At 36.5% G+C, this 16,462-nt stretch overlaps 1 long non-coding RNA gene across 1 annotated transcript in view; it reads left to right on the forward strand.

The window, feature by feature from the left end:
• Positions 1-367: 367 nt before the first annotated feature.
• Positions 368-16,462, forward strand: part of Gm39903 — a 69,797-nt gene continuing 53,702 nt past the window's right edge. The window contains exons 1-2 of the long non-coding RNA XR_866637.2: positions 368-630; positions 10,509-10,658. This is a non-coding gene — a long non-coding RNA (predicted gene, 39903). The remainder of the gene's footprint in view (positions 631-10,508; positions 10,659-16,462) is intronic.

Below are 16,462 nucleotides of genomic sequence, written 5' to 3' on the forward strand. Positions count from 1 at the left end.
GCCTGAGAGGATAGAGGAGCAAAGAAAAGAAGCCATCAATGGGTGTCTAAAGTTGTGAGTTTCTGCACAAAGCCTTTTTAATTATAGCAGGACTCCAGAAAGCTTAGCATGATTATTGCTTCCAGTGGCCATCAGAGGAGAGTGCTGGCATTTAGATCACGTGTGCTGTTTATGGTCACATAATTATGTGACAGACTGTGATCTAGGTCTCTCTGCTAGTTAAAAAAAGCAAAAACGTTTTTTGTTTGTGTGTGTGTGTGTGTGTGTGTGTGTGTGTGTGTGTGTGTGTGTGAGAGAGAGAGAGAGAGAGAGAGAGAGAGAGAGAGAGAGAGAGACCAGTTACAGGCTTGTCTTTTTTCCTTAAGAAAAAGAAGACTGTAATAATAGCAAAAATATGGTTTGCCCTTTCTCAGTCTCCGCTGCTCAGAAGCCATGCGGCTTCTCACTTTGCTTAGAGGAAAGACATGGCTAAAGCATGCATCTGCCCTGATCAGACAAGCCTTCCTTTGTTAACTGCTCCTTCCCTTGCGCAGTTTGCTTTAGCATATGAAACCAGTACACCGTCTTCTTCTCTAACCAGACATGCTTTTCCTTTGGAATTCACTACCAAGTCAGCAACATGATCCCTCTGTAAGTACTTTATAATGTTCAAGGGGTTCTGAAGTTTCCTTTTCTGTGATATATCTATATATTTAAGAAAGTTTTTATTTTAAGGTTGCAAAAGCTCTTTATGTGAAGTCACATTAATCTTTTTTGTTTTTAATTTTTTAATCCTGGAAAATTAATTTCAATTAACAGAAGAATATGTAGTAAAAATGAACAAGTCTTTCTTGTAATTGCTTCTCAATCAAATCTAAGCCTCCCGTGCACCGATGTTTTTACTATGAATACTGTTTTATTTTTATATTTAGATTTTGATCAATTTGCATTCATCTTGTGCTTGATATAATGTGTTAGGTATAAATCCAAATTTATCATTTTTCTCAAATGACTGTTTACCCTAATATAATTCCTTAAAAATGTTCTCTTCCTCCCTCCTCCTAAATTTGAGGTGCCACCCTTAGAATACCAAATTGCCATATGTCCTTTGATCTATTTCTGGAAATCCTATTATGCTTTTTTCATCTTTCTTTCTGATAAAATAACTGAAGCATGTTTAAGGTATTTGGCAGCATCTGCTGAAGAGTCAGGACATCACCAGCATCTGTTCCTAGCCGGCCTGCCACCCCTGGAGGTACTGGCTCAATGCAGAGTTTGTTTCAGCATTCACCAGGTATTTACGAGAACTGTGGATCTCTGGACTGAGATTACTAGCTAAAGCCACATCTAAGTTTTTGTGCATGAGACTCAGAAGCATGTTTCCGATTACCAGCAAATTTCCAGATAAGTATCGAGACAAAAAGGGAAATCCATTTAAGGTTTTTGTATTAAGAACCCATTTTGACATTTCTTTGACTAAATATACAGAATATCGTTTAACTCACCATAGAGGCAAGTGATAGAAAAGCTTAATTTCTGTCAGGGTTGGGAATTGGATGGAAACCCTCACATGTGGTAAACTATGCTGTACCAATATGCTACAACTCCATCACACAGAAAGAAACTACCTATGCAATACCTGACATCCACCCATATCAATAGTATGATTGCATTTGGACTCACTTGACAATATATCAGGAGGAAAAACTGAGGCAAAACAACCTAAAAGCTGTGAGAGATTGTCCCAGTCTCACCTCTGGCAACAACATTTTACTACCATGAGTACATAATATGTATAAATACAAAATTCTACCATCTAGATAGGGTCATTATACTGCCAAGTTCATCTAATCATAGTTTAGAGCCAATATATTAAGATTAATTACTTTATATGTAATACCATAGGAAGGGTAAAAATGGAACAAATCATAGAAAACTAGATCCTCACAAATGTCCTAAGAACTCTGTGTTCCCATAGTTGAATGTTGCTTACCTGTTTAATGTTTATTGAGGTATCTGTGCTTTACATAAGATTGTAGATGGAAGCTCTGGACAATGCTGTATAAAGATGTCTCATACAGAAACTGATTTGGGATGGCAGTCTAGTCACAGGGGAAAAGGACAGATCATCTTTCCAGCAATGCTTAGTGGACTGATTCATAAGCATGCTTAGAAAACAACATTTGGCAGACTTTTCTCATAACATTAAATAATAGGTACAAAATATATAATCATAAGGAAGATTAGTTAACATGAATTTTAACATTTGGACAAATACACAGGAAACAAAATAAATTTGGGAAAGTTTTTTGTTGTGTTTCAGTTGGATAGAAACAGGATGGGTACAGGGAAAACCGAAGAGGACCACATAATGTTCAAGCACCACAGAAATTGGACAGAGTCACAAAGAACACATGGCTGTGTATCATCAAAAGTTGGGGAGAATGAATCACACTAGAGAAACAGTGTTAATCATCAAATTTGAAAAGTTGGCATAAAATAATTAGAACTATTAGAATATTAGAAATATTAGAATAACTTTCCATGGTAAGTGGAAAACCAGCTTTGAAGACAAAAAGGGATTCCAAAAGAAGGTACGGGAAAATGCTCACACAGACTGAGACAACTCACTCTTAGCTGATGAGTCAGGTAGATATAAGATTAAGAGAGGGAGGGAAGGCATTTGGTCTTTTACTAGTCTCAGTTATTCTTACTCCCCTACAGAACTTCCTCATCTACTTTCCAAAGAGAAAAATAGTAAGCTGCCCCCTTCTGAACAGCCACTCTTTGATTCAGCGACATAGCTGTGACCTCTACAGCTCTACATTGCATATTCTGGAAGGGACTGAGATAGAATCAACATGTTTGTCTTTTTTTTTTTTTTTAACCAGTTTGTCCTTTTTCTTAAAAGCAATACTCTGAAGGGGGAAGTGACTCTTATTACACTAAAAATAACCTCTCTTTTTGTGCTCTTTTTTATAGATGTAGGTATAATGTTGCTTACAGTAGACTGAAATCAGAATATTCACTTGAAATAAATTGATGGAAAAGTAAGGAGAGGTCGCTGGAGCAATATAAATGTTATTAAAAGGCAATATGGGTCTAAAATTTCACTGTGTTTGGGGAGGATTGAAAGTGACAGAATCATAAACTAGTGGCTGATGAAGGGTTTTCCCCCCGCCCCCAGGCTGTGCTAATACCATAGTGTTCAAAGACCAGTGAGGTGCAAGTGGGAGCAGGATCAGCAAGGCTCCAAGCAGCTTAGAAATGAGTTGTTGGTGGTTTTCTTTTTAGGATGATTCTTTGCTATGTTTACAAGCATATACTGACAAGAATATAGGCAGAGATAAGAGAGGAAAAGGTTCTGAACTGCATACAACAAGGCAGAACAGACCCAAACACGAGTGCCAAAGCACAAACTGGCCATCTACTGGATTGTGGACACATATGGAAGGTGTGAGAGAAGTAAGATAAAGAAAAGGAGCCCTTGAAAATTCTCAAATAGCAGCTAGCTTCCTGTCACAAGCTGTATCAGCATTTCAACATGTGTGATGATTACCATTATGTATTTATACATACATGTACAGGAAGATCATTAGAGAACCACAGATATGCATGTGGTATTGGACCAGAATGTGCTATGTTTAGGAGTATACAGTACTGTAATGGGGTGACTATATTATTATATCTATCTATTTCAGAAAATGGTCACTGAAGATGAGCAAAAGAACAATTTGATTAAATTTATTCCAGATAAAAATAGAATTTAATTCTCCAGAACAGTTCCCAATATGTATGCAACACTAGATACATGAACATATAGAACAGGGATGTATAACAAATGTAAAAACATATGCTGAGTTTGAAAAATACTTCACTTTTCAATTATATTTAGAAACACACATCAGCTATTATAGGGTTTCAGAGTTACCCATCAAAATTAGCATTTGAATATCCATATTGCACCATTGTCATATTATAGCAGCCAATGTGTAAACTGTAGTATTTGTATACCCACATGTTAAGTCTTTTTTGACCATTTTCAAATACAGAGATTTCCTTTTCAAATACAGATAAATAAAGAAGGAAGTGGCATCATTGAAAATTTTGTTCTGTACTGGGTGATATTCTATAATCTACATGTGTAGTATTTTTTATCATTGTGGTAACAAGCTGAGATAGGCATTTTCAAGGTGAAAATATTGAAGAAATTGAGAGTACTCTGTAAAGATGTAGACTGAAGTAAAGTTGACATCTACTGATCTAATTTTTTTCTGCTAATTTCTGCCAGAGGCAAAAACATTTCAGTGTTTTTATGGCCTATGAAACAAAGCTAATTAGAGTGAACTTGACCTAGAATGCTTCAACTGCTCCATAATATGCAGGATGTGAAAAGTGGAACCTTTCAGAAATTTTTAGGCCTCATGTTTTATCATTAATTGTAAATGTTCATACTGTTATCTCCAGACACTTATACCAAGGCTATCCCTTTGTCTCTAAAGGGAGTAGATATATATGCTTATGTGTATGGCCATAAAGAATCCATTCCTGCACATAGCCTATTTATCCTTAACTGAAATGAGTCATGACTCCAATCTTAGGCAATCAAAAGAACTGTTTCTATGGAGAATGACAATAAGAACATAGCCAAAGTTACCAATCTCACATTGCCATAATCAATGTAGAAATGCATATTTTGCTTTGCCTGTAACATGGAGTATTCCTGTAGAAAGTGAGGAATCAATCAACAATCATGTAGAATTAAATGAAGAGAGACATAGGACATGATAAATACTGGTATGAATTGATGTAAAGCAGGTCTGGCCCTGTAAATAGCTCAGTTTATTATCTCTGGCACTAAGGTTGGCATTTTGCAAGTGCGTTTATTCATTACATGGTACCATTCCAGAGACTAAAGGTGTGATGCTGTAGAGATGTATTTGAGTAAAATCTGCCATACCTCCATTGTTGATAAGTATCTGGAGCTTACTTTTTCTCTTCATTCTTATATTGTCTAAAGTGAAATTGGCAGTTGCCCCTAGCGGCAGTTGTACTCTCCTTCCTCCAAAGACAGGTAGATCACTGAATACCCTTAATTCTGCCTCTTTTCATGCAGAGGTTTGAAAGCAACATCTTTCCTGCCACATATTGTTGCCCTGTTCACATTGTGTTGCCACAGTTTTCAAAAGTCATTACCTCCCATGGAAACAAATTAATCAGAAGCTGATTGCAGTATACCTGAGGTCCATGACACTGTCCACAGTCATCTCTTGCTAGATCTGGCATAAATAGACTGCAATTTATATCCAATTAGATGTGGATGGAAATCTGAGGCTGCAAGAATTTTCCTCACTCAGTATGCAGGGTCTGTTGGTGCCAGAATGACTGATGTCTTGGTCGTTCGTTAAGATTTCACCTTATTTAATTTGCACTCAAACACTCCTAATTTGTGTAGAGCCTAGGGAATGGCTTAAGACAGGATAATTAATTGGAGCACAGATTTTTCTAGAGAAAAACTAAAGATAAAGCTGTTTACTTCTTTTCGTTATTTCATGTCTGTATAATGAAACTATGCTCTGCTCTTTTAACTCCTTCTAAATTATAAGTTTCTCATCAAATGAAAGTCTACAAGGATGTATCTTTTATAACTAGATAGACATTATCCAAACATTAAGCTGTGTGTATTAGCCACCCCTAAGAATGCAAATTATTTTGAGCCCAGACTGAGTAAAATGAGTTTGTGGCTTTAAAAAATAAAGAACAAAAGACATATTGTATAGTCAGTGGGGAACTTTGATCACATAGAGTCTAATTGCTTCTGTTCAAAACATCTCATCTGGAATGAGGATATTAAATTCCTATGTTTCCATGGGATCTAATAGTGATTAATTAAATAAATCAAAATTACTGTTAAGAATTGATTATTATGGGAAAAAATCTAAAGAGTATTTGAGAAAATTAATGCAGTGAATGTTATTATTCAGCATAATAACAGTATTATGAGGAAGAGATGATTTACTGAATCCTGTAGTTTTGACAGGATCATAATTGTCTTTTATAAATTTATTTCTATTTTTAAAATTAGTTTATTTATTTAGGTGTGCACTCACGTATTAAGTGCATTCATGTCATGGCGAACCTGTGGCTGTCAGAGGAAAATGTACAGACATTGGTCTCTCATTCTACTATTGTAGGTCCTGGACCTTGAGCTCAGATCTATAGAGTTGTCCAGATAATACTGATCTTAGTTCCATCATGAAGTCATCTAGACATGTGTGAGAGTATTACTCAAATCCCTGTGTACCTCCTGTTCACCTGGGTATCCGGTTAAACTATAGATTTGTAAGCAGTAGATTTGATGTGAGATTCAAGAGATCACAATTCACATATGATTTCTAATGAGCCCAATATTTTCAGTTCTTGGTCTAGCCACATTTTGAATGGTAAGAATTGAGAACATTGGGGATTGAACTGGCTGGTTTTGTGTGTCAACTTGAGTCTTAAGTTATCACAGATTAAGAAGCCTCCCTTGAGGAAATACCTCCATGATATCAAGCTGTAAGACATTTTCGAAGTTAGTGGTCAAAAGGGGCAGGCCTCTTGTGGGTGGTGCCATCCTGGGCTGATGGTCCTGGGTTCTATAAGAAAGCAAGCTGAGCAAGCCAGGGGAAGCAACCCAGTAAGCAGCACCCCTCCATGGCCTCTGCATCAGCTCCTGCCTTCAAGTTCCTGCCCTGTGTGAGTTCCTGTCCTGCCTTCCTTTGGTGATGAACAGCGATGTGGAAGTGTAAGCTGAATAAGCCCTTTCCTCCCTAACTTCCTTCTTGTCATGATGTTTTGTTCAGGAATACAAACCCTGACTAAGACAGGGATATAACTATGTAAATTATTGACCACTTCCTCAGTGTACTTAAAACTATATGCAATTTATTAAGTGCCCCATAAGATTGTTTATTTCAGTCAGAAATGCAACCAAGTAGTTTTGAAAATATTAGTAAAAGATCGGAAATCTGTGAAGACATGTGCTCTAGTTATGTCTCTACTACAAACAACAAAAATTAGTCAAAGTATATAAGTAGTACTTTGCATTTTACAAATGGCTTTACATAATTTATGACACTTGATCTTTAACAGCAAAGAGAAACAGATCAAGTATGTACATTATTCATCTTCTCAGCGAATGTCACTAGTACAATTTCACACTATCACTTAGTAAGAGAGCCATAATGCATGCTCATATCCTCTTATCCAGGAAAGAACAATTCAAGTTCAATTACACCGTTAGTATCAGCAAGCCACAATGGAGAAACAAATTTGCCTTAGGAAGACAAATAAGAAAAACAACAATCATAGAATACAACTAACTAGCTCTGCCCCCAGAGCAATGGAGGCAAAACTTTAAGAAATTTCAGTTTGATTTTTCTGATTTCATTTTTTTTGTATTTTATTGATTTTATTTTTTTAAGTTGATTTTGATTCACAGTGGCAATTGAAAGCCATTACCATTATGCTTCCGACAAATCATATTCAAGCACAGAAATTCTACTCTGCTATAAAATATTGTCACCTCTATCTTTTCAAATAATATCTTAATTATAATTGAGTACAAGTAAGCTTGGACAACATTGTCACCTTGTTAGTGGTGCTCAATTATGATTTGACAACTTTTTACTATTTCCTGTCCTGTTATACAGGATTTCAAAATTTAAGATAGATTTCCATGTGTCTAAAGATCACTTTCACTCAAGCGGAGTCTTTTACTTTGCTCAGTATAATTTCTCTGCACAGTAGCAGTATTTCACAGGATGCTTAAGGCTGGATATCTCCAGTTCTATTAGGGATTTTATTAAGGTACATGTCTGCATCTGTCTGTTTGTCTTCATCCTGCCTCTTTCCCTCATGTCTGCTATGACTTCAAAAAGGAGATTCATACAAAAATCCATACAAAATATGCTCACATTTAAACTTGATTATGTAATTTTTATATTCAGAATTGGTCTCATTAAATTTCTGAAGTATTCTTTTATATAAATAAAATTCTCAGCATTAAGTCTCTCAGGAGACAAAATTTTACAAACATAGGTTCTTTTTTTTTTTTCTTTCCATTTTTTATTAGGTATTTAGCTCATTTACATTTCCAATGCTATACCAAAAGTCCCCCATACCCACCCACCCCCACTCCCCTACCCGCCCACTCCCCCTTTTTGGCCCTGGCGTTCCCCTGTTCTGGGGCATATAAAGTTTGTGTGTCCAATGGGCCTCTCTTTCCAGTGATGGCCGACTAGGCCATCTTTTGATACATATGCAGCTAGAGAAAGTACCCAAGGAGCTAAAGGGATCTGCAACCCTATAGGTGGATCAACATTATGAACTAACCAGTACCCCGGAGCTCTTGACTCTAGCTGCATATGTATCAAACATAGGTTCTTAGAAACTAACAGCTCCCTTTTATTTTCTGTAGCAGCTATGAGTTTGAGAGGAAGGTTGAGTCTGTTGCTTGCCCTAATATTCTGTCCTGCATGATCATCATCTCACACCATTGAATACGACAAGAAGAGAAAGCAGCTGTGAAAACTCAGGGATGGTCACCTACCTACAGTAACCATTTTTGTCTGATTGTATGTGCCTTAAATATGTTGAAATAATGATGTCCCTGTGGAAGTATCCTAGTTCTGAGTGATGTCACTCTCTCATTGATGAGTCTCTTGTGTTCCTACAGGGAGACCAGATTTGGCAGCATAAATTCTGAACATCCATTCCTGAGCCCAGCACTGTGTGCCTTCCCAGATAACATATGGATTGCCTGTTCCACAGAGACAGTCACTGTACTCACAAATTATGACACTATCTTCTTTGCTATTAATTACTCTATTTGGATTTTGAAACTTTATCTATGTGTTTATTTATTTTTGCAATATGGCACTATTTATTGCTGAGCATAATATGGCATTCGTGACTGGTTTTAAATAACTGTAGTGCATTGGATAGTCTCAATTGGAAATGATGTGTTATTAAAATTCCCAAGAGCCACTAGGCATTAGAGTCAGAGCCAGTTACTCAATGAATCTTTAGGTGTCACTCTGATTCAATGACCAGTCATTTTATGTGAGTGTATGTGATACAGAATCTAATGCTTTGTGTATCAGACTGGCCTCAACCTAATAACATTCCTCCTTGGCTTAGGTTCCCAAGTCCTAGGGTTATTTGCCTGTACAACCTTTCCCAAGTTCACCTGATTTGAAGAAAACACATTTTTTGTAAAGAGTTCGATGATCAACTTTAAATGTTGTCTACATCGCTCAAATGTTAGAATTGTAAACTTTTAAAAGTATGAAAATTTAAAATTTAAGTTAAATGTAGTAAAATTCAAATATAAAAGTTTAAAATTTTAAATTTTTAAAAATTAAAAATATTGTAATTAAAAAAACTAACATTAAAGATATAATTAAGATAGGAGAGTCTGACGACAGATCTTATTAATCCAGTCCCAAAAAACTTGTCTTTTGGTAAGAGTTTACTCCAAAGTGCAATCATACCTAAGGCATCTTTAAGCTCATTTGTAGTCAAGAATTAAATATTTATTCAGGAATGGGATAGTAGAGGTGAGCCACACGTGACACTTTATTTTCTATTCTTCCGGATCCACTCTCAACTCCGTATTACGGTTTTTCTTTTGAAGATCTGAGATTTATGAACTACATGAAGAAAATCTCTTTGCTTTTTGGTTTCTGGAAGAGCTTGGCCAATAAGATTTTATGGTACAATATCAGAGAGACAGATTAGTCAGTTAATATCCTGTAGTCATTATCTCCCATTCTAGATGCTTGCTTTAAACTAACTGCCTTTTAACATTTAAAAAAAAAAAAAAAGCCCTGCTCTGTCTTCTCTTCAGGATTCATATGCATCAATGAGATGCATATGTTCTCCTTTTCTTTTGTCTTCTGGTCTGGAGAAATGTCAATTCTTCAGTTACCACTCTCATGCCTATATACTAGCTCTTGTCAGATTCTTGTGACTATGAGTATACCGTCTTGTGTTGGTTCTCTAAAAGTTTATCTAGTGTTAATTAGCACTATACCTTACAATGGATGTAATGCCTGTGTTTTTATTCCTTTAGATTTGAGAGGAAAGAGGGAAATAGTTTATGCCTAGATACCCACAAGTCACAAACTTTGATTTTAATACTTGATAGACAATAACTGTGATGAGCCCTAGTGAGAGATGAGAAAATGTATGAATACCATTTAGAGTTGATATTTGGATGACTCAACCTAAGGCAAGCCACGTAGTTGATTCTAAGTGGTTCCCAATCCAACTGACCAGGAATGTGTATGTATAAAGATTTAGAATATCACTCTAGTTATTTAAGGCTGTTTATTGAATAAACTGATCACCTGGTAAACAGAATTTTCCACATCAAAATTGATGACATTGTATGCTAAAGTTTAAATTCACTGGTTGTCTTTAAATGCATTGTGTTTCAGTGTTTGAGTGCACTTCAGACTAAGTTTGAAGCTTATTGTGTTCAGTTCAACAGGACTCACATTGGTTTCATGTCCATCTGCAAGAATTCATCCCTTGACAATTATACTGTGTGTGACTTCGATGAGGAAGAAGAGAAAGAAACATAGACATAATATGAAACCCATTGTACCTAACGGCTTATTTCTATGTATAAGGTAATTGATGTTTAACTAATTTAAATTTTCATTCAACCCCTGTTTTAAAATTGTATTCTGAGGCTTTAGAACAGGAAAATAGAGCTTAAATAGAGTCAATAACTAGACCAAAAAGCATTTAATTAGTATAAATGGGGCTTGGTACTGAGTCCTCTCAAGCTCCAATGTTCACACTCTCAATGATCACAGCAAAATGATTCTCTGAACTTTTCAGTGAGTTAAGCACACCTTATGTTGAGAGTTCCTTATGAAAGTAGAAATGGTTACTTAAAATTAGCAAGTGCTTATTTCTCAACAGGATCATGTGCAAGGAGGTGGTATTTTTGTCATGCTAATTAAATATGTGGTTTAAGTATGAACAGAAAGTAGATGAAGGAACTTAAAGAAATACCATATGTAAGAGAAGGCAGAGTAAAATAATTGCTGGTATTTTATATCATAAAGGATATATTTTAAAAGAAACTAGGTATTATTGGGTTCAATTTCTTAAAAATAGCAATAATGAGATGATTGCCAAGATAAAGACAGAGGCTTATGAACAGACCCTGGGAAGAATATGAGAAATCCTTAGGATCAAAGAATAGTTCTTTTTTTTTTTCAAAGTGTAGGGTTTTTTTATTAGATTTTTTTTTAATTACGTATTTTCCTCAGTTACATTTCCAATGCTATCCCAAAAGTCCCCCATACCCTCCCCTCCCCCACTTCCCTACCCACCCATTCCCATTTATTTGGCCCTGGCGTTCCCCTGTACTGGGGCATATAAAGTTTGCTTGTCCAATGGGCCTCTCTTTCCAGTGATGGCCGACTAGGCCATCTTTTGATACATATGCAGCTAGAGTCAAGAGCTCCGGGGTACTGGTTAGTTCATAATGTTGCACCTACAGGGTTGCAGGTCTCTTTAGCTCTTTGGATACTTTCTCTAGCTCCTCCATTAGGGGCCCTGTGATCCATCCAATAGCTGACTGTGAGCATCCACTTATGTGTTTGCTAGGTCCCTGCCTAGTCTCACAAGAGACAGCTATATCAGGGTCCTTTCAGCAAACGCTTGCTAGAGAAAAGACTTCCTATCATGATCCCAGTAAAACATACAACAGTAGAATTCAGTGACCTTGATAAAATCATTTGATTGTATATTTAATGTAAAAATAAATATCAAAATTCAGTATGCCAACATTTCATTTAAAGGTCAGTTTTAAATGTAGCCATAATCTAATTTTTAGTATGAATAAAAATAATGAAAAGTTGTTTTACCGTAAAAACATTAAAATGAATCACTTTTTCTTAAAATATTCAAAGGTTTTGTCAACTTCTCTTTGAATTACCTACAAGATCAGCATTAATGTCAATAACATTTTTTAAAATGATTTGTTAACATAGAATTCTACCTCATTTGGCTTTTCCATGGGCTCTGCAATTAAATAAATATAATGAGTACATTCAACATCCTACTTGGTGATTTCATGATTTTTTTTTAATCTTATTAAAATTTGCCATTTTACTTTAATTAATTTGTACCACATTTACACTGTACAGATATCCACTAACATTGTAGAAGAGAGAGAACTAAAGATACAGTGTTTCAAATGGGAGATTGGATCTATTATTAGGTTGGTAAAATATACAAATAGACGCTAATTTTTATAAGTGGTTATTTATAAGTGAGTATTTTCATGTACAACATTTTTTCCCACATACTTTATTGTTACTAAAATATTTGAGGTCTTTTGGTTAATAATGGTTTTATTAAGTATATATTTGTTATAAATGAAATAATTTCACAAATATTAATTGTGTTTCTCCAATTTGTATGACATATATACTGACAGATATTTATGTGTAAATATTTTAGCAAAGACTTTTTCATATATACAAATGACTATTAAAATAGAACCTTCTTACTATGACAAACTTTGAAAACAAAGATGAATTTTGGTATATAACAATGTTTGCACTTTTTTTTTTCCATTTTTTATTAGGTATTTAACTCATTTACATTTCCAATGCTATACCAAAAGTCCCCCATATCCACCCACCCCCACTCCCCTGCCCACCCACTCCCCCTTTTTGGCCCTGGTATTCCCCTGTACTGGGGCATATAAAGTTTGCAAGTCCAATGGGCCTCTCTTTCCAGTGATGGCTGACTAGGCCATCTTTTGATATATATGCAGCTAGAGTCAAGAGCTCCGGGGTACTGGTTAGCTCATAATGTTGTTCCACCTATAGGGTTGCAGATCCCTTTAGCTCCTTGGCTACTTTCTCTAGCTCCTCCATTGGGAGCCCTATGATCCATCCATTAGCTGACTGTGAGCATCCACTTCTGTGTTTGCTGGGCCCCGGCATAGTCTCACAAGAGACAGCTACATCTGCGTCCTTTCAATAAAATCTTGCTAGTGTATGCAATGGTGTCAGCGTTTGGATGCTGATTATGGGGTGGATCCCTGGCTATGGCAGTCTCTACATGGTCCATCCTTTCATCTCAGCTCCAAACTCCGTCTCTGTAACTCCTTCCATGGGTGTTTTGTTCCCAAATCTAAGGAGGGGCATAGTGTCCACACTTCAGTCTTCATTCTCCTTGAGTTTCATGTGTTTAGCAAATTATATCTTATATCTTGGGTATCCTAGGTTTGGGGCTAATATCCACTTATCAGTGAATACATATTGTGTGAGTTTCTTTGTGAATGTGTTACCTCACTCAGGATGATGCCCTCCAGGTCCATCCATTTGGCTAGGAATTTCATAAATTCATTCTTTTTAATAGCTGAGTAGTACTCCATTGTGTAGATGTACCACATTTTCTGTATCCATTCCTCTGTTGAGGGGCATCTAGGTTCTTTCCAGCTTCTGGCTATTATAAATAAGGCTGCTATGAACATAGTGGAGCATGTGTCCTTCTTACCTGTTGGGGCATCTTCTGGATATATGCCTAGGAGAGGTATTGCTGGATCCTCCGGTAGTACTATGTCCAGTTTTCTGAGGAACCGCCAGACTGATTTCCAGAGTGGTTGTACAAGCCTGCACTCCCACCAACAATGGAGGAGTGTTCCTCTTTCTCCACATCCTCGCCAGCATCTGCTGTCACCTGAATTTTTTATCTTAGCCATTCTGACTGGTGTGAGGTGGAATCTCAGGGTTGTTTTGATTTGCATTTCCCTGATGATTAAGGATGTTGAACATTTTTTCAAGTGCTTCTCTGCCATTCGGTATTCCTCAGGTGAGAATTCTTTGTTCAGTTCTGAGCCCCATTTTTTAATGGGGTTATTTGATTTTCTGAAGTCCACCTTCTTGAGTTCTTTGTATATGTTGGATATTAGTCCCCTATCTGATTTAGGATAGGTAAAGATCCTTTCCCAATCTGTTGGTGGTCTTTTTGTCTTATTGACGGTGTCTTTTGCCTTGCAGAAACTTTGGAGTTTCATTAGGTCCCATTTGTCGATTCTCGATCTTACAGCACAAGCCATTGCTGTTCTGTTCAGGAATTTTTCCCCTGTGCCCATATCTTCAAGGCTTTTCCCCACTTTCTCCTCTATAAGTTTCAGTGTCTCTGGTTTTATGTGAAGTTCCTTGATCCACTTAGATTTGACCTTAGTACAAGGAGATAAGTATGGATCGATTCGCATTCTTCTACACGATAACAACCAGTTGTGCCAGCACCAATTGTTGAAAATGCTGTCTTTCTTCCACTGGATGGTTTTAGCTCCCTTGTCGAAGATCAAGTGACCATAGGTGTGTGGGTTCATTTCTGGATCTCCAATTCTATTCCATTGGTCTACTTGTCTGTCTCTATACCAGTACCATGCAGTTTTTATCACAATTGCTCTGTAGTAAAGCTTTAGGTCTGGCATGGTGATTCCGCCAGAAGTTCTTTTATCCTTGAGAAGACTTTTTGCTATCCTAGGTTTTTTGTTATTCCAGACAAATTTGCAAATTGCTCCTTCCAATTCGTTGAAGAATTGAGTTGGAATTTTGATGGGGATTGCATTGAATCTGTAGATTGCTTTTGGCAAGATAGCCATTTTTACAATGTTGATCCTGCCAATCCATGAGCATGGGAGATCTTTCCATCTTCTGAGATCTTCTTTAATTTCTTTCTTCAGAGATTTGAAGTTTTTATCATACAGATCTTTCACCTCCTTAGTTAGAGTCACGCCAAGATATTTTATATTATTTGTGACTATTGAGAAGGAAGTTGTTTCCCTAATTTCTTTCTCAGCCTGTTTATTCTTTGTATAGAGAAAGGCCATTGACTTGTTTGAGTTTATTTTATATCCAGCTACTTCACCGAAGCTGTTTATCAGGTTTAGGAGTTCTCTGGTAGAATTTTTAGGGTCACTTATATATACTATCATATCATCTGCAAAAAGTGATATTTTGACTTCCTCTTTTCCAATTTGTATCCCCTTGATCTCCTTTTGTTGTCGAATTGCTCTGGCTAATACTTCAAGTACTATGTTGAAAAGGTAGGGAGAAAGTGGGCAGCCTTGTCTAGTCCCTGATTTTAGTGGGATTGCTTCCAGCTTCTCTCCATTTACTTTGATGTTGGCTACTGGTTTGCTGTAGATTGCTTTTATCATGTTTAGGTATGGGCCTTGAATTCCTGATCTTTCCAAAACTTTTATCATGAATGGGTGTTGGATCTTGTCAAATGCTTTTTCTGCATCTAAAGAGATGATCATGTGGTTTTTGTCTTTGAGTTTGTTTATATAATGGATTACATTGATGGATTTTCGTATATTAAACCATCCCTGCATCCCTGGAATAAAACCTACTTGGTCAGGATGGATGATTGCTTTAATGTGTTCTTGGATTCGGTTAGCGAGAATTTTATTGAGGATTTTTGCATCAATATTCATAAGAGAAATTGGTCTGAAGTTCTCTATCTTTGTTGGATCTTTCTGTGGTTTAGGTATCAGAGTAATAGTGGCTTCATAAAATGAGTTGGGTAGAGTACCTTCTACTTCTATTTTGTGAAATAGTTTGTGCAGAATTGGAATTAGATCTTCTTTGAAGGTCTGATAGAACTCTGCACTAAACCCATCTGGTCCTGGGCTTTTTTTGGTTGGGAGACTATTAATAACTGCTTCTATTTCTTTAGGTGATATGGGACTGTTTAGATGGTCAACTTGATCCTGATTCAACTTTGGTACCTGGTATCTGTCCAGAAATTTGTCCATTTCGTCCAGGTTTTCCAGTTTTGTTGAGTATAGCCTTTTGTAGAAGGATCTGATGGTGTTTTGGATTTCTTCAGGATCTGTTGTTATGTCTCCCTTTTCATTTCTGATTTTGTTAATTAGGATTTTGTCCCTGTGCCCTTTAGTGAGTCTAGCTAAGGGTTTATCTATCTTGTTGATTTTCTCAAAGAACCAACTCCTCGTTTGGTTAATTCTTTGAATAGTTCTTCTTGTTTCCACTTGGTTGATTTCACCCCTGAGTTTGATTATTTCCTGCCGTCTACTCCTCTTGGGTGAATTTGCTTCCTTTTTTTCTAGGGCTTTTAGATGTGTTGTCAAGCTGCTAGTATGTGCTGTCTCCCGTTTCTTCTTGGAGGCACTCAGCGCTATGAGTTTCCCTCTTAGAAATGCTTTCATTGTGTCCCATAGGTTTGGGTACGTTGTGGCTTCATTTTCATTAAACTCTAAAAAGTCTTTAATTTCTTTCTTTATTCCTTCCTTGACCAAGGTATCATTGAGAAGAGTGTTATTCAGTTTCCACGTGAATGTTGGCTTTCCATTATTTATGTTGTTATTGAAGATCAGTCTTAGGCCATGGTGGTCTGATAGGATACATGGGACAATTTCAATATTTTT

The sequence above is a fragment of the Mus musculus genome, chromosome 2 (genome assembly GCF_000001635.26).
Source record: "Mus musculus strain C57BL/6J chromosome 2, GRCm38.p6 C57BL/6J".
Classification (NCBI taxonomy): domain Eukaryota; kingdom Metazoa; phylum Chordata; class Mammalia; order Rodentia; family Muridae; genus Mus; species Mus musculus.